Source organism: Apium graveolens, chromosome 3, assembly GCF_009905375.1.
Source record: "Apium graveolens cultivar Ventura chromosome 3, ASM990537v1, whole genome shotgun sequence".
NCBI classification, from domain to species: Eukaryota; Viridiplantae; Streptophyta; class Magnoliopsida; order Apiales; family Apiaceae; genus Apium; species Apium graveolens.
The window spans coordinates 99286622-99312109 of record NC_133649.1 but is presented as its reverse complement, the minus strand read 5'-3'; the positions used below and the strand labels follow the sequence as shown (position 1 = coordinate 99312109).

Genomic DNA, 25488 nt, shown 5'->3' with positions numbered 1-25488 from the left:
AAAATAATCGAGGTAGGAGTTTTAAAACTCATACTTGAAATGAATACAATAACCAAAGATATACTTATACGAAAGTATGATCTTTATTTGAATAATCGAAAATAAGTTTGATTATCGAAACATTATTCTTTAATAAAATAAAGAATATTATTTAGTAAATAAGCGGAGTCACAAGTCCTCAAATGAATATTTAAAAATAATATTCATTAAATAAAATAAACGGAGTCATATGTCCTCGAATGAATATTCAAAATAATATTCATTAATATGAATAAACGGAGTCATAAGCCCTTGAATGAATATTCAAAATAATATTCATTAATAAAAATAAAGTTATCGAATAAACCTTATTCGATTCATAGTTTTGAAAACTATATCTATATATATATTTATATTATACTCGGGAACTTCGACTCCCGGTTTTAGAAAATGTTCACCTTTGGGTCCCCTATACTAAGGGTATACGCAATTACTGCTTATCTCTAGCATAGGTATTATGCAACTAATAAGCATTTGAATCAACAGATATATATCAAGATTACGAAACAGACATGCATATATACCATATCACATGCTCCAATATATCACAAGATTTGCTAATTAACCATCATGCATCTATCACAAGATAATGCATATACATATGTATACATCACAAGAACAGTATAACGGGTAGAAAACTTGCCTGAGCAACTGGGGGTTATAAATGGCTTGGGACGAGTCTGGTAACCTATAAACAATATATAAGTTGGAATTAAACCAAAGTCGCTTATGAATCTATACTTTAAACAATTAGACTCTAACACTCGCTTTGCGCTCAACGATTCTCTTAAGTCGCTCGAGTACCCTCGGGTCCACCATTTTTAATAAATTAACCATTAAGGGTTCTAAGGCGATTCTTTCGCGAGTGCCTTACCAACTGCATAATACACTTCACATAAATGCTTAATACTCCAATTAGTCCTTTAAGGTCTTTAACCTATGTTTCAAAGTAAGGCGAGTGGTAATGGTTCGTTCGCGAAATGCCGTTACTTAAAATGGTCATTTCTCCTAAACCGTATATCGGATTCAATCGAACCATATATCAAAACGAAGCTCGTAACATGAACTATCTAATCATGGCAATGGTCAAAACCTAACAGTGAGTTCTCGGGTCCTGATGTTAAGAGCAAAAACAGTATAAAGTAAATCGGACATTACGACGGCTATGTTTACGCGATTACCAATTTTATTCTACTCCAAATCAACCACAAACCAACCACAATTCAACCATACAACCAAACTCCATCCATACCTCACTACAACAGCCCCAACACCTCAAGTTTTTCCGATTTATATTAATCTCAAACATGAACTAAAACTATTCTTAAGTTCTTTAACTAATAACCAAGATTTACAACTCCGAAAACATCACAAAACCAACTAATCTCTATATACACAACAATCAAGCCTCTTATGAACTATAATACTCATGCTAAGCTCTTAACATTCAATAACAAAGCTATGTTAATAGATTATACCTTCCTTGTGAGTAGGAGTAACTAATTAGCTTGGAATCACCCTTGAAAGTCCTTATCCAAGCTTAATCTAAACAAAAACTCAAGAACAAAAAATTATGTTCTTGAAAAACACTATTCACCCTCTTCTTCCATGAATTTTAGAAAGAGATTGAGAATGAATTTGAAGCTCAAACTTATAGGATTGCTATATCTATGCATAAGGAGTATAGATAATTACCTCACTAATTAACAAGGCTTAGATCTTGGATTTTGGATTTTTCTTCTTGAAAAAAAGAGAAAGGCCGAGAGCTTTCTTGAAGAAAATGAAGTCAACTTTATGTTTTTGTGATTTTGTGATTTGTTTTGCTTGGTTGCTCGCTTTTGTTTTGATTTATTACTTTTAACCATGGTGAATTTTGTGTGGTTCTTAATCAACCAACAACACACTTCTCTTTGGTCATGCTTAGGTCATCACGTTATGTCATCCTCCCACACTTGTCCTCTTCTTATTGGTTTGATGACATCATCCTCACTCACCTCTTTGATTCGCTTCTAATTACTTGGCTAATGATCGCTGATCTGTTATACGGTTCGCTTAACTTTCATTTTCGTTTATCGTTTGAGGGATCATACCCGAGATCTTATTACTTGGGTTTCCTTAACCTTTCTCAATACATTATATTCCTTTTATGATCCTTTCTTATAATCCTTGAATTTAAATCCTTTTTATCCTGTTCCCTTATACTCAATTCTTTCGGTATCTGGTGGATTTTCGGGAAAAATCAAAGTGTTCGAATTTGGATTCTGACGATCTTTACATACACTTATATCCCATATAAAGTACTAATAAGATCTCAGAATAACAATAGAAGAACCCCTACATAGTGTGGCATGGAAAGTTTTCTTACTCAGCATAATCAACAAAACACTATTCATAAGGGTTACTAAAAGTTCAAAAATTTTGGGGTTATTACAGTCTCCCCTCCTTAAAAGGATTCCGTCCCGGAATCAGGAAAAAATGAATAGGGATACTTTCTTAGCATTGCACTTTCTAACTCTCAAGTCAATCTTCCCATATTGTGGTTCTACCATCAAACTCTGACTAGTTTGATAGCCCTTCTCCTAAGCACTTGTTCCTTTTCAATCTATAACCCTTCCTGGTTGCTCCATATAGGTTACGTCGGGTTGCATGTCTATGTGCTCATATGCCCCTATTTGTCTGGCATCCGAATTATACTTCCTTAATATTGATACGTGGAACACATTATGAACTTGCTACATGTTCGGGGGTAGGGCTAGCTCATATGCTAACTTCCCAATACGTCTTAATACCTCAAAGGGTCCAACAATTCGTGGGTTTAGCTTTCCTTTCTTTCTGAACCTCATCCATCATTTCCAAGGGATACCTTTAACATTACTAGGTCCCCTATTTCCTATTCCTTGTCCTTTCGTGTCAAATCAACATACTTTTTATGTCCACCTTGGGCTACTACCAGCCGTCGTCTGATTAGATCTATTATATCCTTGGTCCTTTGGACCACTACTGGTCTGAGCATCTTGCGCTCTGTAACATCATCATATCATAAGGGAGATCGACATTGTCTTCCCTCAAGGATCTCATAAGGTGATATCTCAATACTGACATATGATCTATTGTCGTAAGAAAACTCAATCCGTGTTAAGTGACCATTTCAAATTCTTTCAAGTCTATTGCACAAACTCTCATAATAGCTTCTAGCATTATAGCTTTTGCTTCTCAATACCCATTCTTTTCCAGTTCGTAGTCATTACTATCTTCCGTACATAATACTATACCAGTTACACTTTTGCTCGTTAGCATTCTATAACCTTTTAATAATTGCGTCAACCTTAGTATCACGAACGCGTTAGATTCGGAATACCACCGCACTGATACTACTCCTTTCTAGCTGCTTCTATCTTTGAAAGCTTGATCCATCGTATATGTCACGCCCCCAACTTAAACAGCAAATTAAATATAGCTATTACAAAATTTTAAAAGAGATAACACAACCAAATCCAAGATCTTACAGTTTAGGGTTTGGAACAGCCCAACACTACCAACTATTACATCTGATTTTGAATACCGAGTCCTCACACAAACTACTATCACTTATTCTACCTGAGCTCAAACATAAACATCAGCATCACAGGTCTTACGGGCAGTCTGCTTGAATCTAACCATAGTTGCTAGCTGTAATATCAGGGTAAAGCAAGGAGTGAGCCAAATGCTCAACAAGTGCTAACAGTACGACAAAAAACATAAATCGAGATATACATTAAAGAATGATAATGGAAAGACATAACCAATGGTAACGAGAGATAAAACTGTGTGAGATGGCATCATTTTGCTTGTATCAAAACAATTTTAAAATCATGTCTTAATCAAAATCATTTTATGACGCTACGGATTACAGCCGGTGATCAGCCGTGAAGTAATCCCGAACCTCGCTGGGTTCTAATACATTAATGGGAATCCCTAGGCAACTTTTAAGCCTAATATAAGTGTGGAAAGGACTCGCGTCTCAGTCCAGATCCACTATTCAAGGAAAACATTTATCCCCCTTTGGGACTGAAAACCCACATTTTATTTATTTCAAAAACTGATGCCGAAATATAACAAAATCTCTTTTAACAGTAAACATTTTTATTAAGGGAATATAGATCAACTCGAAACACGGGAAATATGGTACTAAATCTCAGGGCCATGATTCACAAAACTATACTCTATTAAAGTAACTGAATGTTTTCATATCTCAAAGATTTAGACAAGGGAATTCAGTGAGGCTATTGGATATTATAAAAGGGTAATGCCAAATTGGGCTTTAAGCAATGGTTTCTCATCAAGGTTCAAGTGCTGGATCATCAAGAAGGTAGGATTCATGAATACTAAGGGTGTTAGAGTATGTAGAAATGATCTTTAACTCAGGATATATCAGAATTGTCAAGCTTTAGGATAAGAAAGAGGGTATCAATCAATGAGGAATCATGTTGGTAAGTATCTGACTATCAGAGTTCAAGGTAAGGTTCTATAGGAGTTCAAGTTTCTGGGTGAGATATTAATACTTAGGAATCATTAGCATGTTAATCAAGAGGATCAATCAAGTATTATAACAACTCTTTATTTTATCAGGGCATTCAACTATCATGAAAAGACTTTTGAACTACTTGCAATACGTACTCGAGGGTTCATAGCATCTCTATATAATTCAACGATAAACATAAGATACGCTTGATTTAATATATCAAATGACATAGGATAGTTGTAGCAATGTATGAACTATTAGCAGTAAATACGAAGGTCAAATTGAATCACTTGCCTTGAGAAAGGCTGGTCTGGTCTGACTGGTAGGAGCAACTGGAGCTTCACTCGACCTTTATGGCAAGTTTTCCCTCGACTCGAGATCCTAAATAATAATAATAATCCTCATTATAATATATTCTTACCATCTTAACCTATTTACAACTTGAAATTAAACACGGATGACACTTAGGCCTATACGCACTTAATTTTATATTCACTTTTAAATTACAAAAATACACACATAGCCACATATTCACATATCATATATTAACACCAAATAACACCATATATACAAATTTTGGCTTCCTAACTCGATGTGCCTTTCCTAAATTCTCAAAAACCTATTGACCCTCACTTGTGCCTTTAGCTCTACTGACCTTATACCATCTTAAAACTATGGTGGTCGACCTAATACTCACCTCTAAGTGTTCTAAAACTATGTGATAAGTGAAAGCGCTCACTGGTGCAAATTTCAGGATGACAACTATGGTTTCTTGAGTGCATTAGACACTCTTAAACTACAAGTTTTCCTTCAAAACTTTTACACAAGACTCTCCTGACCTAAGGGCATCTCACAAAACTTGATGTGGCTCAAGGGCCTGGCTTGGGCCTTCTTGGGCCTAAGCTAAAAGTCCAAGTTTCCCCTGTTTTTCTGGGCAGAAAACGCCCTGACTTGAATTAACTTGTGACACATGGTTCTAACTCATATCCTATGAACTATGGTTGGAAAAACTTCTCTGACACTCCCTCTAACTAAGGCCCAATAGGGCCTAATGAGGGCCTACCCATGACATGTTCAAATATTCCTATTTCTAAGTTGCAACAAAACTGTCCCCTGCTGGACAGATTTTGTTATTCTACTTGTGCACCTAACCAAAAGACATGAAAACCTCCAACCAACTCCTAAAACCTTTTATATACTCCCAATACTAACTTCTGGTAGCTTGGACCTCAAAGTGCACATCAATGACATGGTCAAAACTCACTCTAAACCTCAGGGTACTAAACTGATTTTCTGCAGAAACTATAACTCTCATTTCTCCAAGGTTTTGACTTGACAAACTCAACTAACAACAACTCAATACTTAAACCAAGACTTATACATGGTATTCTACTGAATTAAATCCCTTATTCTCAAAATAACCTTGGGTGAGATCATCCTTACCTAAGGTACAATTATGGCAAAACAAAAGAGATCACATTTCTCAACTCACCAATCATTAAGTTTTTGAAACCACAAGATATGCATTTTATAAAAGATAACCACGAATTATTACCATGCAACAAGAAGCATAAATTAATATTAACACATTATTCCTACTGAAATTAAGGCTCACTAATAAAATCTTTCCAAATGATCAAAATCTTACAACATTCTAATAGAAATCCACATGCATGCATGTCCTCGAGTTTTGCAAACCAAAACAACACATTTTCTACATATATTCTACCATAAAATTGACATGCAAGCCTAGAATAAGCTATACCTAGATGATCACTTAGCATGCAAGGAGTTTTATCAAATTTTCACCACAAAATCCAAGTCATTATCACATAAACATGCAAAATTTGAGCAAAACAACAAGAATGATCTTAAGGACCATTTATTCGGCTCCCATATGGTCATGGCCGAATGAAATAGATGGGAATGTCCATTTAATCATCAAGAGTTTCCTTTTCAAGACTTGGCACTTATCCATTCTTTGTAGTCCTCTCAAAAATAACCCTAAACTCACAAGAATCAAGGTTGTATTTTGAGTTTCACTAAAACTTTTACATGCAACCTTTAAACTTAAACTTTCTACTCAAAACTCTTTGAAATATGAGTGATCATGGTATGGGAAGTAACATTTACTTGTGTAAAGAGTGGAATCTTGGTTGAGGATTGAAGAAAAAAAATGGGGAGGGGGGTTTCGGCTTTTAGCCGAGAGTGAGAGGGGAGAGCCAAGAGGAGGGAGAAGGGAGGGAGGAGAGAGTGAGGTGTGGGTGGAGTATGAGAATGATCATGACATTTGCTTGTTTTTATGGTATTTGATTTGACAAAATTTGAGTGGAAAGGAGAATTGACAAGTCTGTCCCTCCACTTATACTTGGTGCATTTTGCATGCAAGGGTAAAGAAGGAAATTGGCTAGAGAAATAAGAGTTAGTGGGGTTGGAATTGTCCTCTTTGTCCTTGAAAAGAATGAGAGGGTGGTTTGCATGCAAGGGCTTTCTTGTAATTTGCTAAATATGACAACTAAAATTTATAATGATTTATTTTTATAAAATAAAATACAAGTTCAAAAATTATAAAATTTATACCATAAAATAACTTGGATTTTTAGAGACTTTATAAAATCATTTTCAAAATTTGTGAACAAAATACCTTTTAAAAGAAAATTTTTCCAAGGCTTAGAATATTCCTTATAAATAAAAAACAAAGAAATTAAATAAACTCTTGCTTTGAAAAATCATATACTACATAAAGCAAATTTATAATGCAGAAATTTTCACTCACACAAACGTACAATCATTGAATATATTTTCATTCGGCTTTAATATTATACCAAATCCATAAATAATATTACACGAAGATATCGGTCGTAACAGTATAGAAGTAAAAGAATTTATTAAGAGATCACTATGATCATGAACACTTGTTATATCGCATAGTTAGTACAGAAGGTGGCCAACCTTTAGTACTTGACAAGCAATTAAACAACATGTGGTATCCTACTAGGCTTCTATCACACAGATAGATAGTCATTCGGCAATACCTCCCCTTCTGGAAGGGTTGTTCTTCTCAGCTTATATGAAATGAAAAGGAGAGAAAAGAACGAATTGAAGAGAATTGTATATATATAAAATATACTGCCACAAAATATCTGGCTTGGAATCTACCTCTGAACAATAGAGGTTTATCATAGGAGATAAAACATATACGTATATATATCAACATCAGGTATTATAACATCATATTTCACATAACTAAATATTTTTGATATTTTGTCCATCATTCTATGGACCCATGCTCTTACTCGAGCTTATACACAATCACCTTTGAAACTCCCTCGACATCGAAAATCGAATCTGGGATTTCATTCTAGACATCATCGTTACTAGAATTCTATGCTTGCACCGCAACCTTCCTCATATAGTAATACGACTCTCTTTTCATAAGAGGGAATAAATATTCAATAGGTAGATACTCTACTTAATTAGTCTATCAATGATAACTTATACACTACCACGACCCGATTAGTGGTACTCAATCTCAACATCCATTCCAAGACAACTCTCACGGTTGTAAGTAGTCGGCTCATTACTCGTAGAATCATTCCTGCATTACTGTGGTCCACCGTTGACCTACTGTAGTCATTCATTTTCCATGAAGTCTTAATAGCTAACCATACGGAGTCCATACATATCGTATCGAATTCTTCTAAGGAGGTAACATGATCACCGTTCATGATTCATGAAGAACACTCCTGAACTTGACGTACATATGACATGAAGCAGATAAAATTGCAGAAGAGTTTCAATGAAGGCAACGATAGCAGGGTAATACCATTCTTAATCATATGTCTTTATTGGGAGACATGCATCTCAAAGGTTCATTTAGTCATTTCGTAACATGGTCCTGGCTTATCTCAAGATAGTACCTTCTAAGATAGATAGCCCGCTCATGGCGATTATACGAATTAAACCTTTACCAAACTACTATTACGGTTGGGTATTGCACAGTCATCAGAAGGAATGTCAATCTTCCAAACCATAATACAACCTTTACGGCTTCAACCATCATCACTGTATTCCTTTGGCACGAGCGCCTATAATTGCTCTCTTACACTTAAAGTGTCGGCCACCTCTTTGGCCTTTCCTGATAGTAAAATTTCCTTACAATCAATTTCGTTTGAACGATCTCCAACTAAATTTTCTACCTCATTTCCAATCACTGCTTGTGTGAAAATGTTTTCCTTAAAATCTGATGAGTAAAATAAAATTAAAAAAAAACCCACCATTTTTCCATAAGTTATTGCTTCAGTCTTTAGAGGTTAATCATTGTCACGACTGACTCTCGATCATACTTAGGACGTCTCTTATCTTGGGTCCTTCTTGTTTTCACCATTCTTGACCTTCGTTGGGTTCAATCTATACTTTCTCATGGTTTAACACGTGCCCCACTTGGCATTATTTTTATTACGTCATATTTCCTTTATCAAAATTTCTATTCTTGAAAATTTTGAATATTACCTTTCTCCTTGTAAAACCTCTAAGGTTATCCTTAAATCCTTCATCATGTACACCCTAGGTACAGGGCATATCAAAATACCATTTACTAATACTAGAACCATTGTCTATATACTTCTGAAAAAGTTCTCCACTGATCCCTAAAGGTTGTTGTTACCTTAATCCTTTCCAATTTATACTGTCAAAACTCATACTATCCCTATTAAGGGTGAAATGCCAACCTTTATGCATTCCCCTAGGATTCATTCTAAGTTACAGATGTTCTATCCTTAATTCCACCTTAAAAAAAGTACATGCATCCTTCCATGGATAAATCAAGTCATATATCCCTGATAAGGGTGTCTTATTCAATCATTCCCACCCAGATAGTCTATACCGATTTCACAATAGCATCCTTATTCAAACTGAGGTCAACACATATGGCCTTCAAAAGATAACAATGGTTACCCGCTTTTCTTTCCTAATTTGGTAATGACAACAGGGATGTCCTGGAAGATATTGGTTGTGTTCAACGTGAACTTCTTCTTAATAATTCCTCATTTACCTTTGTTGTTTATCTCAACAGTCATCTCAATGTTGCGATGTCTTTCATACCTGGAGTCTCCCTTTCTGGGTATCATGCCACCGGTCTTAAACTTCACATTCTTGAAGGTCACTTCCTTCATCCAATTCTCCTAATTTCCTACTTTCTTGTCTCCTCAGTCTATCCGCGTCTCATTATTTATCCTTCGAACTATCTCCAGGTTTCCTCGAATCCTCCCAACTTACAGGGGATAAAATATATGTATCTCTTATGCCTTCAACCATCAATTTTTTTTAACTCATGGTGAATCACCCTCATCCTGACGATTACATACTTTTTTATTTCTATTGCTATGAGCCTTTAGGGTTTCCTCATACCCAACTCCCTTATTATTCCTCAAACTCTATTGCCTTTACATTCCTTTATACTCCTTCTCTTTTTAGTCTTTTATTTTCATTTCTATTACAACCATTACATGAACCAACACAACATAAGCATTGATTTCAAACATCTCGTCATTCTGGATTCGTGTCCTCAGAACGAATCTTGACAACTTTTACAACTTAGGTTCATAATTCATCATATTCGTCCGCCTTTGTTCTGGCTCTTAAAGCTTTTGCACTATCTCCATAACCTTGGGAAGTACTTTCCCGAAAACAATTGACTGAACTTTAATCAGTTTATTATAACCTCTGGCTCCGTGCCTTCCTTGGACTTTCACCAACGGGTGGCCTCTCTCTTAGGAGGGTAAGTGACAAAACCAGTCTTTTGTGATTCGTCAATCATTTAGAATCTCAATTAATTCCTATATTTCCTTTTGCCAGGCTCTTGCCTCGACTGGGTCAGCTTGTTCCTTGGAACTCTGAGAGCTTAGCGACTTAAAGGTCCTGAAAGAATTTCTCACCGCATTGTTTCCTCAGGGTGGTGGTTGGAAATAATAGTCTAAGTTCTGTCTAGAAAGGTCCATAAATTGTCATATAGGAGTACTGTCTCGGGTCTCCTTTCCTTACTCGACTTCTGTTTCCTTAGTCTGAACGTTCCCTCCTCCTCCCCATAATCGGGGTCATCCTACATATTTTAAATCCTCATTTTCCACTTCATTATGTTATGGGTTCCTTCTATCTTGATGGCGACCTCCCTGACTATCACGTTCAGGGTTTGCTCTAAATCCTATTCCTCAAACTAGCTTTCATCTAAGATCTCATCTTTAAGCTCTTGAACATCTGGAACCCAAATTCTGTAGGAATACCTCATTATTCCCTTATTATCTTTCTCCGTATTAATCTCTTATGTATTTGTTGGCTATCTGCCTTCATTCATCACTTTTTCTGGCACAATATGTTCTTTTCCAATAATTCGGGCTGTATTGCAATCTCAAACAGCTTTTCGGTACCGGCTCCGGTTACCTTCACTTCTATTTCCATTTTCTCAAAATCTCTTATCAACTCTCCCAAAGACATTTTTATCTTGAGTCTCTCTTTTATACTAAGGGCATTAGCCACCATTTTGGCTTTCCACGGATGATAAAGAATCTCATAATCGTAATCCTTGATTAGCTCTAACCACCTCCTCTGGCGCATGTTGAGCTCTTCCTGCGTGAAAATGTACTAGAGCACTTATGGGTTATGTAAATCTCGCACTTGTCTCCATACAAGTAGTACCTCAAATCTTTAGGGCAAAACTATTGCCATGAGCCCAAGCTCATGGGTGGGGATATCGAATTTTATATTCCCTTAATTATCTTGACGCGTACGCGATTACCTTGTTGTGCTGTATAAGAAGCACCCTAATTCCTTATGCGAAACGTCACTACACATCACAAAATCTCCTTTTCCATCCGGCAACGCCATCATAGGGGCCGTCACCAACCTTTGCTTCAGTTCTTTAAAAGTTGTTCTCGTATTTCTCTGTCCATTCGAACTTCTCAGTCTTACGAGTAAGCCGCGTTAAAGGGCTACTATCTTTACAAACTTGAACAAACCTCCGGTAGTGACCGTCCAATCCTACCTCTGGTAGTTTCCCTAACCATGGTCATCAATTCCTCAGTGGTCCTTTATTCATTCTTGTCAGGATCCTCCACGGAATCCTCCTCAGCAACAATCCCTTCTAGGACAACATCCTCAACCGCTACATCCTCAATATGAACATCATCTGGTCCTGCGTTAGGACGCTCTATCGGATCCACAATCCGATCTCCAATTAGTAATAAAACATCATCGCGCTGATGCCCCTCAACCTCAAGGTTCGGAGTCCCGCTACCATATACGATAACGAACTACGCTTCTATCATGATATTTATAAGGGTTCCCATAAGGGTTTTAACTATCAGTACTACGTTAGGTAGTCCGACTATTAACTTGGCAAGAGTCCTTATTATCTTAGTGAACTTATTATTTTAACTTCACATCATCTCTGAGGTTTATAACGCTTGGCTCTGATACCACTTCTGTAACACCCCCAGATCCGGGGTCAGGGATCCGGGTTGTCACGAGTTCCATTTCCCTTAATAATACTTAACCTTAACAATCAACCAACTACTGCGTACTGTGACCCCATAATATACACACACACACCACAAGTTATAGTCTCAGAGATGAAAACCTAAAATAACACAAGTCATTTATTCCACAATTATAAACCATTTCACCTCAAAAGGGTTTCTAAATAATTTACATATTCTTTGCCATTATTACAATTCATAATATACATAAGTCTGGTTCATCAATAGTTGAAGCCTAGCCTATTGGTAGTTCTTACCTCAGCTACGGCGGCATCAATGCTTCCAGAAAACTGCGGAACGTTTCCTAACCGCTTGCGAATTGGAAGCTTGGTCCTGTTCATCTTTTCTATCTGATGTTGTGTGATGAGAGAAGAAAGCAAGGGTGAGCAACAAGCCCACCGAAATAATATGCATAATAATTAACAATATATGAGCATTCTCATAGTACTAATGAAAGTCTTTGTCAAGAAGAAATGAACCAAGTTTGACCTCTTAATGCGACGAAGTCACAAAATATTCAGTATATATACTTATATACTTTTCAAAATCTTTGAAATCCTCTTCCATGTATAATTTACACAGAGTTCCAGTTTATAACTGTATAAAAATATCGTTGCAAGGTGATCTCATATATCTAACCTTGTCTCAACGTTTTTCTGAAAATCTTTGTCATGCATAAGATAATCATTTACTAGATATAAGTTGAAAGGATGAAGTTACAAGATACTCCAATATACTTATATCCTTTCCGAATACTACTTGAACTACCACCGTTCAAGGTATAAATAGTTCATCACATATATGGAGCTACAAGGCATAACTTGTATAGAATCAATCTTTGAAATATCATTCAAAATAAATGAAGTTATGAGATACTTCATTTGATGGAAACATCATTTTGAAAACTCGACCTTGCCAACACTCAACAATCGCCCAGCCGTAGCCTTTCTATCGAAGTGCTCTGGGTAGTGTTGCAGAAATATCCAACTGGATGATGAACTCATTACGGGAGTACCGCGCCAGGAAGACCACTTACGATGATCAGTCGTAGTAGTGCAACCCCACCATTTTCTACATGTAGAGGAGAACCTGTCGGATTTACTTGTCAACCGAATACTGGATTCCTAAGGAATGGACCGTCTTAGCGGAACTTCCAGGTCATTTGGGCCAATATAATTAGGCTGGGCCGGCGCCACTCGACCACTTACGCCACTCCTAGTTCAGATGAAATCCATGACTCTGAAATGTAAAGCTCGTCCCCCCTTTCCCGAAGTAGAAACTTGTTGATACGGCTCCACCAAGAAGTCGTATCTAGTTGGAAAGGAAAACTCACCGATATTTCCCAGGCGATGCCTGTTAATGGATTAACTTGTTCCAAGAATTTTACTTCACTAGTGTTGGGTAAGTAATCAAAAACTCTTTTATCAAAATAGCAACCTTGTTGCGAATATAAAACACACCACAGAGCCGGATCCCTCAGGTTTTGAGCGAGTATTTAAATCCCCTTCGAAAGGAGGATCTTAAATATAAAAATGAGTTTTGGGATCCGCCCTAACTTTTAAAATCATTTTGAAGACTCGAAAACATTTTAAAGAATGTTTAGAGTAACGCTGATTTAATAAAATAAATCGGTCCCGATATGTTAGAAAGTATCTGAATATTATTATTTAAATAATATTCCCATAAGGATGATCCTTATAAAAATAATCGAGGTAGGAGTTTTAAAACTCATACTTGAAATGAATACAATAACCAAAGATATACTTATACGAAAGGATGATCTTTATTTGAATAATCGAAAATAAGTTTGATTATCGAAACATTATTCTTTAATAAAATAAAGAATATTATTTAGTAAATAAGCGGAATCATAAGTCCTCGAATGAATATTCAAAAATAATATTCATTAAATAAAATAAACGGAGTCATATGTCCTCGAATGAATATTCAAAATAATATTCATTAATTTGAATAAACGGAGTCATAAGCCCTTGAATGAATATTCAAAATAATATTCATTACTAAAAATAAAGTTATCGAATAAATCTTATTCGATTCATAGTTTTGAAAACTATATCTATATATATATATATATATATTATACTCGGGAACATCGACTCCCGGTTTTAGAAAATGGTCACCTTTGGGTCCCCTCTATACTAAGGGTATACGCAATTACTGCTTATCTCTAGCATATGTATTATGCAACAAATAAGCATTTGAATCAACAGATATATATCAAGATTACGAAACAGACATGCATATATACCATATCACATACTCCAATATATCGCAAGATTTGCTAATTAACCATCATGCATCTATCACAAGATAATGCATATACATATGTATACATCACAACAACAGTATAACGGGTAGAAAACTTGCCTGAGCGACCGGGGGTGATAAATGGCTTGGGACGAGTCTGGTAACCTATAAACAACATATAAGTTGGAATTAAACCAAAATCGCTTATGAATCTATACTTTAACCAATTAGACTCTAACACTCGATTTGCGCTCAACGATTCTCTTAAGTCGCTCGAGTACCCTCCGCTCCACCATTTTTAATAAATTAACCATTAAGGGTTCTAAGGCGATTCTTTCGCGAGTACCTTACCAACTGCATAATACACTTCACATAAATGTTCCATACACCAATTAGTCCTTTAAGGTCTTTAACCTATGTTTCAAAGTATGGCGAGTGGTAATGGTTCGTTCGCGAAACGTCGTTACTTAAAATGGTCGTTTCTCCTAAACCGTATATCGGATTCAAACGAACCACATATCAAAACGAAGCTCGTAACATGAAATATCTAATCATGGCAATGGTCAAAACCTAACAGTGAGTTCTCAGGTCCTGATGTTAAGAGCAAAAACAGTCTAAAGTAAATCGGACATTACGACGGCTATGTTTACGCGATTACCAATTTTTATTCTACTCCAAATCAACCACAAACCAACCACAATTCAACCATACACCCAAACTCCATCCATACCTCACTACAACAGCCCCAACACTGTTAGAGCGAAAACACACGCTAATATTCACGCAAGTATACGCGTTCGCAAGTAATATAGAATACTTTCTAGTTCGTTCCCTCAGAGACTCAGACTAAATTATTGTCTAATTAAACTCACTCACCAATGTATGATTAATTCTCAATGTTAAGATACTAACACTTAAAATTGTTGATTAAATATTAACTATAATTAACTACTTAATTAATCACTTAACTAACACTTCAATTTATCAATAATAAAACACTCATGAGATCACAACTTCATTATTACTTCCTTCTATAGCCATTGTTATTACCTTTAGCATGAGACAGTGATGATATTAATCGAATAACACGAAACTGATAAAAGCCAACTTTCATTGTACTAATACCATTCTACCAAGCATCCACAATTAAGATAGAAGTTGAATAGTCATCAATTATGTTGAGTTCCCATATGTCTACAGAAATTGACAACACAACGATTTAAGCACAAGTTATTCCTTTTGATTACATAGGGCAAATAAAACTGTTAGAATTACCCACTAATCATGCACAACATACATGAACCTATGCTAGCATGGCAAGTTCTAAATCTCAAGATCCACCGTCGCTTCACAAGAGATTAACACCCTATCTTACATGTTCGCGACGCACATAAGACGAATACGCACAACCAATACTAGATATCACGCAATCATCACACACTAAAGTATTAAACAATTAGCTAAAGAATTCCATAATAAATCCGTTGTAACCCCATGATCACGATTAGCCCATAATAGCACTTATCGTCATCATGGGTTCATATGAAATCATGATAAACAAACACAAGAAAATAATAACTAAACTAATTATATTAAAACAGAGTACGTCACAAGAGTAAATAAGTTCAAAGCAAGAAAACTAGCATCCAACGTTACAACGAAACAAGAATCACAAGAATATATGCTTCCTCTTCGTTGCGGTGTGCTAAATCGGTCTTCTTCCTTATCTCTTTCGCTCCTTGCGTAAAACACAATCTTCTTCAATCCACACTTGTGAAAACATCTCAAATCTACTTATATAATAGTCCCATAAAACTCAGATTACATAGAAGTGGAAACCAAACAGAAGTAGAAGTCCTAAAATAATTTGTCTTTTTTCCCGACCCTGCGCGGCCGCTCAGCATAGCTGAGCGGGCGCTCAGCTTGCTACGCGGCCGCTCAGCAATGCTGAGCGGGCGCTCAGACCTCTACTGGAAAAATTCTGATTTTGCTCCGTTTCTTCGCCGTAATCTGCCCGTTTCTTTCCTCTCGCTATGGTGAACACATGGCAAGACTTATTCTTGATGATTCTTCCCCCGAAATGTAACTAAAACCCTGAAATGCATAAACACTAGAAAAACGCATCAAATACACAAAATACTTGATTTCAAGACACCAATTTAAGCCATTTTAAGACGTTCTAAGTGGTATAAAATGCCACTTATCACACCCCCAAACTTAAATCGATGCTTGTCCTCAAGCGTCACAGACTCAAAAACAAATAAAAACATGCATGAATGCAATCTATATGAAAATGCAGCGATCCCCCTTACTATAATTAACCAACCAAATTGTCACATCTCAACAAATGCAGTTAGACAACTAAAGATTAATAAACTCATGCAAACGGACATACAGCCAGAACGTGGTGTGTGCAAATGCTTAACATATATGCTTCGGAACTAGACCAATTACTATGACTAGACTATCCTCAAGGCAACCCTACGATTATACAAAGAATAAAAAAATTATAGGCACAAAGTGATATACAACACTACAAGAACTCTGGAGCTTACTACGGAATCGTGCTTTTTATTTACAACTCAAATGCTTATTTGACCGTGCAATGAGTGAGATCCACAAAAGACTTATACAATGGTATCCATGTAACGAGCGTTAGGTTAGCGGATCCCATTCTCTAAAAGCCTTAGGTCACTAGGCACAAAGTCCCCTAAGAACTTAATAACTCGAATACCAAAGAGCCCACTCTTGATCAATTATGCAAAAATTTAATTTATTTTTTTTAACTTCTGAGCAAGTGCGTTTCGCTCCATCTTGCTCAACCCTAGACTACTCGCACCATATGCGAGCCGGCTACTAGCCATTTGACGCCTAGCCACAACTAGCAACAACTTCCATATTTTTTTCTCCAATTTTTTTTCTTTTTCATGTCTTTATCACTAAGAACCTATAATCAAATTCTAAGCATAATAAGTAGATTGACCTTGAAAACAACCACATCATAACAACAATCTAGCCCTTACGCATTCTCTAAGACTTAGTGGACTTACTAATTGTTTCTAGCATGCATATCAACCTACACAACTTCATATCACTTTAATGCTATCACTACACTCGCATCAATATCACAATTCAGTCGATAAATCATTGCAAAAGGGATCATGGTACATGCATGAACTACATGACATTCATAAAAAAAACAAAAAACTATATGGCATAAATTATGCAACTATATGAACTAAACTATCATGAATATGCAACTAAATGACACACACACAATATTCCTTAACTACCACCCCCAAACTAAAAATCTTCACTGTCCTCAGTGAAAGTAGTAGAAAGGAACACAGGGTATACCTACTCGGAGTCATCATCATCATCACCCTCAGTGGGTGGAGTATCAGGCGGCGGGTATGGAGAGTCCTCACCAAAAACTGGCCACTGGATATCAGCTCCAAGGCCTCGAAAAGCAGTCCCTAACGCAAGGGTGAGCTCCTGAGCAAACCTGCTCTGCGTCTCATACATGGCATCCATCCGCCGTGAAAGCCTCCTATACTGGGCATCAACCATCCCAGCACCCTCCTGAGCTCTCGAAGAACCAGCCTCATCACGCCCTGGCCTATCCATAGTAGCACCTCGTGCTGGACGCCCTCCTGGAAGACGATAACCCAGCCCATGCTCCTCAGGCTCACCACCGGTCCACTCCTGCATCCCATTCAGAGTGCCAGAATCAATCGGAGCTGCTGGCAACTGCAACTGCTCATGAGCCGGCCAGTTCACTCCCACTGCTCGGCATAGCTTCGTAACCGTAGATGCATAAGGGATGTTCATATGCTTCGCTCCCCTCAAAAACTTTAGAATTCCTTGGTAGATAAACTCACCAAGGTCCACATAGTATTCCTCATTCAGAATTCCCCACAACAACTGTGCTCTCTCAACTGTGACCTCGTGTGCATGCGAAGAAGGCAAAATATTAGCACAAATAAATGCATTCCATGCACGGGCATACCTGTTCATGGCGATCGCCGGAAAGTGACGATACTCATTAGTGCCGGTCCTGCAGGTCCAAACTGTGCCCGGTTGACAGAGTCGCACAAATCAAATCCAAGTCAAAATCCTCAGCAGTCTTTTCATTCCAGTTCTCCTCCTCGGGCTTCCTCTCTCGCTGTCCAATCACACGGCGAATTGCCGCAGGATGATAATCAACCGTCAGCCCACGGACCACAGAAAACCCATTCTTTTCGGCCTTTGCATTCGCGTAGAACTCGCGAACAACGCTCATCGGTACTGCTTCGGGTGACTCACAAAAAGCTATCCAACCCTTCTCTGCAATCATGGGCAGCAACTCACCATCCCTCCCCGATGGTAAAAACCCCCTCTTCTTCAGAATCGGCTTCCCCAACAGCCTAGTGTACTCCTCCTCCGCAGCTCTGTCAGTTAACCGAGGCCTTGCAGCAGTACCCCTCGATGAATCAGCAGTAGGAACTGTGCTGCTGCTGTCAATAGTGCGTGCTCTCTTGGGTGCCATTGATTCATGAATAAAAGTGTGTAAGAACTGATTTTTTTGATGTTTGTGAGAGGGTTTAAGTGTAGGAAGTTTTGTGGGAGATATGTAGGATAGGTGTATGTATATATAGGGTGTGGATTAGATTAGGGTTTGGGAATTAAGGAGTAAAATGATGGGGTAGTGGGAACAAATCGTGGGTTTATGGGCTAAAACTGTTTTTGTGTTTTTTTTTCCTGAACTGAAAAAAAAATTCTGGTACTCGACCCCTGAGCGGTCGCTCAGCAAAACTGAGCGGGCGCTCAGCTTGCTGCGCGGTCGCTCAGCAAAACTGAGCGGGCGCTCAGCTTGCTGCGCGGCCGCTCAGCAAAGCTGAGCGGGCGCTCAGGGGGTCACTGGAATTTTTTTTTTCAGCCCCTGTTTTCTGATTTTTTTGTGTTTTTGGATAGGTTATTAACTTCTAAGGGTTCCTGTAACAACAATTCATGGGTTGCCTCCCACGCAGCGCTTCTTTTTCGTCATTAGCTTGACGTTTCGTACCCTTCTCAAGTAGTCAACAAAATGGCACTAACCACTTCTCGGTTTGCCATGTCCCCATAGTAGTGCTTCAACCGCTGACCATTAACCTTGAATGCTTGGTCCGGATCATTCTCAAAAATTTCCACCGCTCCATGTGGAAACACAGTTTTGACAATAAAAGGTCCAGACCACCTTGATTTCAACTTCCCAGGAAAAAGTCGGAGCCGAGAGTTGAATAAGAGAACTTGTTGCCCTGACACAAATAACTTTGGATGTAGCTTCCTATCATGCCACCTCTTCACCTTTTCCTTATACATTTTGTTATTTTCATACGCTTGCAGTCGAAATTCATCAAGTTCATTAAGCTGAAGCATTCTTTTCTTACCAGCTGCATCTAAATCCAGGTTCAACTTCTTCAATGCCCAATAGGCCTTATGCTCAAGCTCCGCAGGTAGATGACATCCCTTACCGTACACCAACTGAAACGGTGACATCCCAAATGGAGTTTTATATGCTGTTCTGTAAGCCCAAACAGCTTCATCGAGCTTTAAAGACCAATCCTTCCTTGATGGACAAACAACCTTCTCTAGAATGTGCTTTATCTCTCTGTTAGACACTTCCGCTTGACCATTTGTTTGCGGATGATAGGCAGTAGCTACTCGATGATTCACATTATAACGCTGCATCATAGAAGTGAACTTACGGTTGCAAAAATGCGATCCTTCATCACTTATGATTACCCGAGGTGTTCCAAACCTTGTGAAAATTTGCTTATGAAGAAAAGTTAGCACTGCCTTTGCATCATTTGTCGGTAAAGCTTTAACTTCGACCCATTTTGAGACATAATCGACTGCCAACAAGATGTACTGATTATTGCAAGACGAGATAAAAGGCCCCATGAAATCGATTCCCCACACATCAAAGACCTCGACTTCAAGCATCACATTTAATGGCATCTCATCCTTCCTTGACAAATTTCCTACTCTTTGGCAACGATCACACCTTAAAACAAACTGATGAGCATCCTTGAACAAAGTAGGCCAGAAAAATCCTGTTTGCAGAATACGAGCTTCCATTTTCTCACCACCATAGTGTCCACCATAAACCGTGGAATGGCAGTCTCGTAATATCCCCTCCGTCTCACAGAACGGAATACATCTCCTGATGATCTGATCAGCTCCCTGTCTAAACAAATATGGTTCATCCCACATATACCACTTCACCTCATGCAGAAACTTCTTCTTTTGAGCGGATGTCAAATTAGGAGGCATTATATTGCTGACGAGATAGTTTACAATATCTGCAAACCATGGTTCTTCCTCCTGAATTACAAACAACTGCTCATCCGGAAAAGATTCATTGATTAACGTCCTATCTTGTGAAGTAGAATCGGGATTCTCCAACCTAGAGAGATGGTCAGCTACTTGATTCTCAGTACCTTTTCTATCTTTGATCTCTAACTCAAATTCCTGAAGTAAAAGCACCCAACGAATGAGTCTCGGCTTCGAATCCTTCTTAGAAACCAGATAGCGAATAGCTGCATGATCAGTGAATACTGTTACTTTCGTACCAAGCAGATAAGATCGAAATTTCTCAAAACCAAAGACTATAGCCAAAAGCTCCTTCTCAGTAGTGGTGTAGTTCAATTGAGCACCATTTAAAGTCTTACTCGCATAGTAGACCACATGGAAGAGATTTTTCTTGCGCTGTCCCAGAACTGCACCTACCGCATAATCACTTGCATCACACATCATCTCAAACGGTTCTGTCCAATCCGGTGCTGTAATCACTGGTGCAGTGATCAAACTCTTCTTGAGAGTCTCGAATGCTGCCAAACATTCATCATCAAATTTGAAAGGCACATCTTTCTCAAGCAAATTACACAACGGCTTAGATATCTTTGAAAAGTCCTTGATGAATCGCCGATAAAAACCCGCATGACCAAGAAAACTACGGATTCCTTTCACAGAATTAGGTGGAGGAAGATTTTCAGTGACTCCCACTTTGGCCTTGTCCACCTCCAGACCCTTGCTAGAGACCTTATGCCCAAGGATAATGCCTTCACGCACCATAAAATGACATTTCTCCCAATTGAGCACCAAATTAGTTTCCACGCATCTTTTGAGTACGGCGCGCAGATTATTCAAACATTCATCATATGAGTGTCCAAAGACGGAGAAGTCATCCATGAACACTTCGACGTTATTTCCAATCATGTCAGAGAATATAGCCATCATACATCTCTGAAAGGTGGCCGGGGCGCCACATAACCCAAACAAAACTCTGCGAAAAGCAAACGTGCCAAATGGACAAGTGAAGGTAGTCTTTTCCTGATCCTCTGGTGCAATACAAATCTGATTATACCCGGAATAACCATCCAGAAGACAAAAATACTCATGACCCGCCAATCTGTCAAGCATCTGATCAATAAATGGAAGAGGGAAGTAATCTTTCCTTGTGGCTTTGTTCAATTTTCTATAATCCATGCATACTCTCTATCCTGTAACTATTCGAGTAGGGATGAGCTCATTCTTTTCATTTGCGACCACAGTAATACCTCCCTTCTTAGGTACACATTGTACGGGGCTCACCCACGAGCTGTCAGAAATAGGATAAATGATGCCTGCATCTAGCCATTTCAGAATTTCTTTCTTCACCACCTCCTTCATGATGGGATTCAGTCTTCTCTGCTATTCCACAGTTGGCTTACTACCTTCCTCTAGCAGAATTTTATGCATACAATATGAAGGACTTATCCCCTTGATGTCTGCTATGGTCCATGCTATAGCCGATTTGAATTCTCTCAAAATCCTTAAGAGCTTGTCTTCCTCACTACCTGAAAGGTCAGATGAAATAATAACAGGTAACGTAGATGAATCACCTAAAAAAGCATACCTCAAGTGCTCAGGTAATGGCTTGAGCTCCAAGGTAGGTGCTTCCTATATTGATGGTTTGAGCTTCCCTTCAGCGTTCTTAAGGTCAGAAGTACCAAGAGATTCAAATGGTATGTCCAGCTTTCGCTTCCAGGGAGAAGCGTTCAGATATTGTAATTGCTCGTTGTTATCTTCATCATCGCTGTCACAATCCCCTACTAAGGCCTTTTCCAATGCATCAGACATTAGCATGTGATCGAGTTCCGAAGTAACCGCAGAATCAATCACATCCACTTTTAAGCACTCCTCATCTTCTGTAGGGAATTTCATTGCCTTGAATACGTTGAAGGTCAGATCCTGATCTTGGACCCGCATAGTAAGTTCCCCTTTTTGCACATCTATCAAGGTACGACCAGTAGCCAAGAAAGGCCTTCCCAAGATTATGGGAATCTTCTTATCTTTCTCAAAATCCAGAATAACAAAATCTGCTGGAAAGAAGAGCTTATCCACCTTGATGAGCACATCCTCAACTATGCCCCTTGGGTAAATGATGGAACGGTCAGCCAATTGTAGCGACATGTATGTGGGTTTTGGATCAGGCAGATCCAGCTTTTTAAAGATCGACAACGGCATCAGATTAATGCTTGCTCCCAAATCACAAAGGCACTTGTCAAACGTCAGATTGCCAATGGTGCAAGGAATGGTGAAGCTTCCTGGATCTTTCAGTTTTGGTGGTAACTTTTGCTGCAGAACAGCGCTGCATTCTTCCGTGAGAGCAACGGTTTCAAGGTCATCCAGTTTCACCTTCCTTGAAAGAATAGTCTTCATAAACTTCGCATAACTAGGCATCTGTTCAAGAGCCTCAGCGAAAGGTATATTGATGTGAAGTTTCTTGAACACCTCCAGAAACTTCCCGAACTGTCTATCCAGCTTTTGTTGCTGCAATCTCTTAGGAAAAGGTGGTGGAGGATAGAGCTGTTTCTCCCCTGTATCAGCCTCAGGAAGAGTGTGTTCAACAGTAGTCTTTCTTGGTTCCGCCGCTTTCTCCTTTTGCGTAGATTCTTCACCTCTAATTTCAGCTTCTACATCTTTTGCCTTTTCAGAATTAGCTACTTTTCCAGACCTTAAGGTAATAGCCTTGACTTGCTCTTTAGCTTCCTTCCTGCCTGGTACTTCCGTGTCACTGGGAAGAGTGCCAGGTTGACGATTGAGCACTGCATTGGCTAATTGACCGATTTGATTTTCCAAGGTCTTGATAGAAACCGCCTGACTCTTGCACAACAGCTTAAGTTCCTCAAAATCAGCACTAGTAGGTGCAGCTGTACTTCCCTTTTGAGGATATGATTGCCTTGTAGCATATTGCTGTGGTTGCTGGAATCCAGGTGGGTTAAACTGTTTACTCACTCCTTGCTGATATGGTGGCTGAATAGCATTCTGATTATTCCCCCAGCTGAAATTTGGATGATTTCTGTTGTTAGGATGATAGGTCGCTGGCACAGGCTGCTGTTGTCGCTGATAATTATTCACATACTGAACAGATTCGTTGACAAGAGAACACTGATCCGTAGCATGAGAACCTGCACAAAGCTCACAAACCATAGCTATTTGATTAACTCCATACGTAGCCAGAGAATCAACCTTCATTGATAGCGCTTGGAGCTGGGCTGCAATAGCGGTGGCTGCATCAACTTCCAGAATACCTGCTACCTTGCCTGACGTCATCCTCTGAGTTGGGTTTTGATGCTCATTTGCAGCCATCGTCTCTATAAGATTATACGCCTCAGTATAGCTTTTAGCCCATAAGGCGCCTCCAGCTGCTGCATCGAGCATGGGCCGAGATTGGGCCCCCAAACCATTATAGAAACCAGTGATCACCATCCAATCCGGCATTCCATGATGTGGACATTTTCTCAACATCTCCTTGTAGCGTTCCCAAGCCTCGCACATAGATTCTGTAGGTTGCTGCGCAAACTGAGTAAGAGCACTCCTCATAGCAGCAGTCTTTGCCATCGGATAAAACTTCACCAGAAACTTTTGCGCAAGATCTTGCCACGTAGTGATGGACCCAGCTGGTTCAGAATGTAACCAATCTTTAGCCTTGTCCCTCAGTGAGAATGGGAAAAGCCTCAACTTGATAGCCTCATCAGTCACGCCATTATACTTAAAAGTGCTGCAGATCTCGACAAAATTCCTTATGTGCATGTTGGGGTCTTCAGTTGCCGCTCCTCCAAAAGAAACAGAATTCTGCACCATCTGAATAGTGCCCGGCTTGATTTCAAAGGTGTTAGCTTAAATAGCCGGATGAAGGATGCTTGACTGAATGTCATCAATTTTAGGCCGAGAAAAATCCATAAGAGCTGGATCAGCTTGAACAATACGATCTCCCATGTTTACTGGTTCTTTCTGCTCAGTTCCTGAATCCGAATCCTCAAAATCTAACTTCTCCGGAATATCAAAAACTTCGTCTGTCTCCTCAGCTGTATCTAAAGTCCTCTTGCGAGCACGAGAACGAGTTTGCATAAACGCTTGCTAAAGTACCTGAAACACAACCGAAAAATAAATAAGTAACTACTACGTCCTAATCACTGAGTCCTAATGACCAATGATGGTAAGTACATAAATTAAACAAATACGCCGAGTCCCCGGTAGCGGCGCCAAAAACTTGTTAGAGCGAAAACACACGCTAATATTCACGCAAGTATACGCGTTCGCAAGTAATATAGAATACTTTCTAGTTCGTTCCCTCAGAGACTCAGACTAAATTATTGTCTAATTAAACTCACTCACCAATGTATGATTACTTCTCAATGTTAAGATACTAACACTTAAAATTGTTGATTAAATATTAACTATAATTAACTACTTAATTAATCACTTAACTAACACTTCAATTTATCAATAATAAAACACTCATGAGATCACAACTTCATTATCACTTCCTTCTATAGCCATTGTTATTACCTTTAGCATGAGACAGTGATGATATTAATCGAATAACACGAAACTGATAAAAGCCAACTTTCATTGTACTAATACCATTCTACCAAGCATCCACAATTAAGATAGAAGTTGAATAGTCATCAATTATGTTGAGTTCCCATATGTCTACAGAAATTGACAACACAACGATTTAAGCACAAGTTATTCCTTTTGATTACATAGGGCAAATAAAACTGTTAGAATTACCCACTAATCATGCACAAAATACATGAACCTATGCTAGCATGGCAAGTTCTAAATCTCAAGATCCAC

At 38.5% G+C, this 25488-nt stretch overlaps 1 non-coding gene across 1 annotated transcript; it reads left to right on the top strand.

The window, feature by feature from the left end:
* The first annotated feature begins 24124 nt into the window (after positions 1–24124).
* LOC141715745 (small nucleolar RNA R71) lies at positions 24125–24231 on the top strand. Its single transcript, XR_012572496.1, has one exon. It is a non-coding gene; the product is annotated as a small nucleolar RNA R71 (small nucleolar RNA).
* Positions 24232–25488: the final 1257 nt, after the last annotated feature.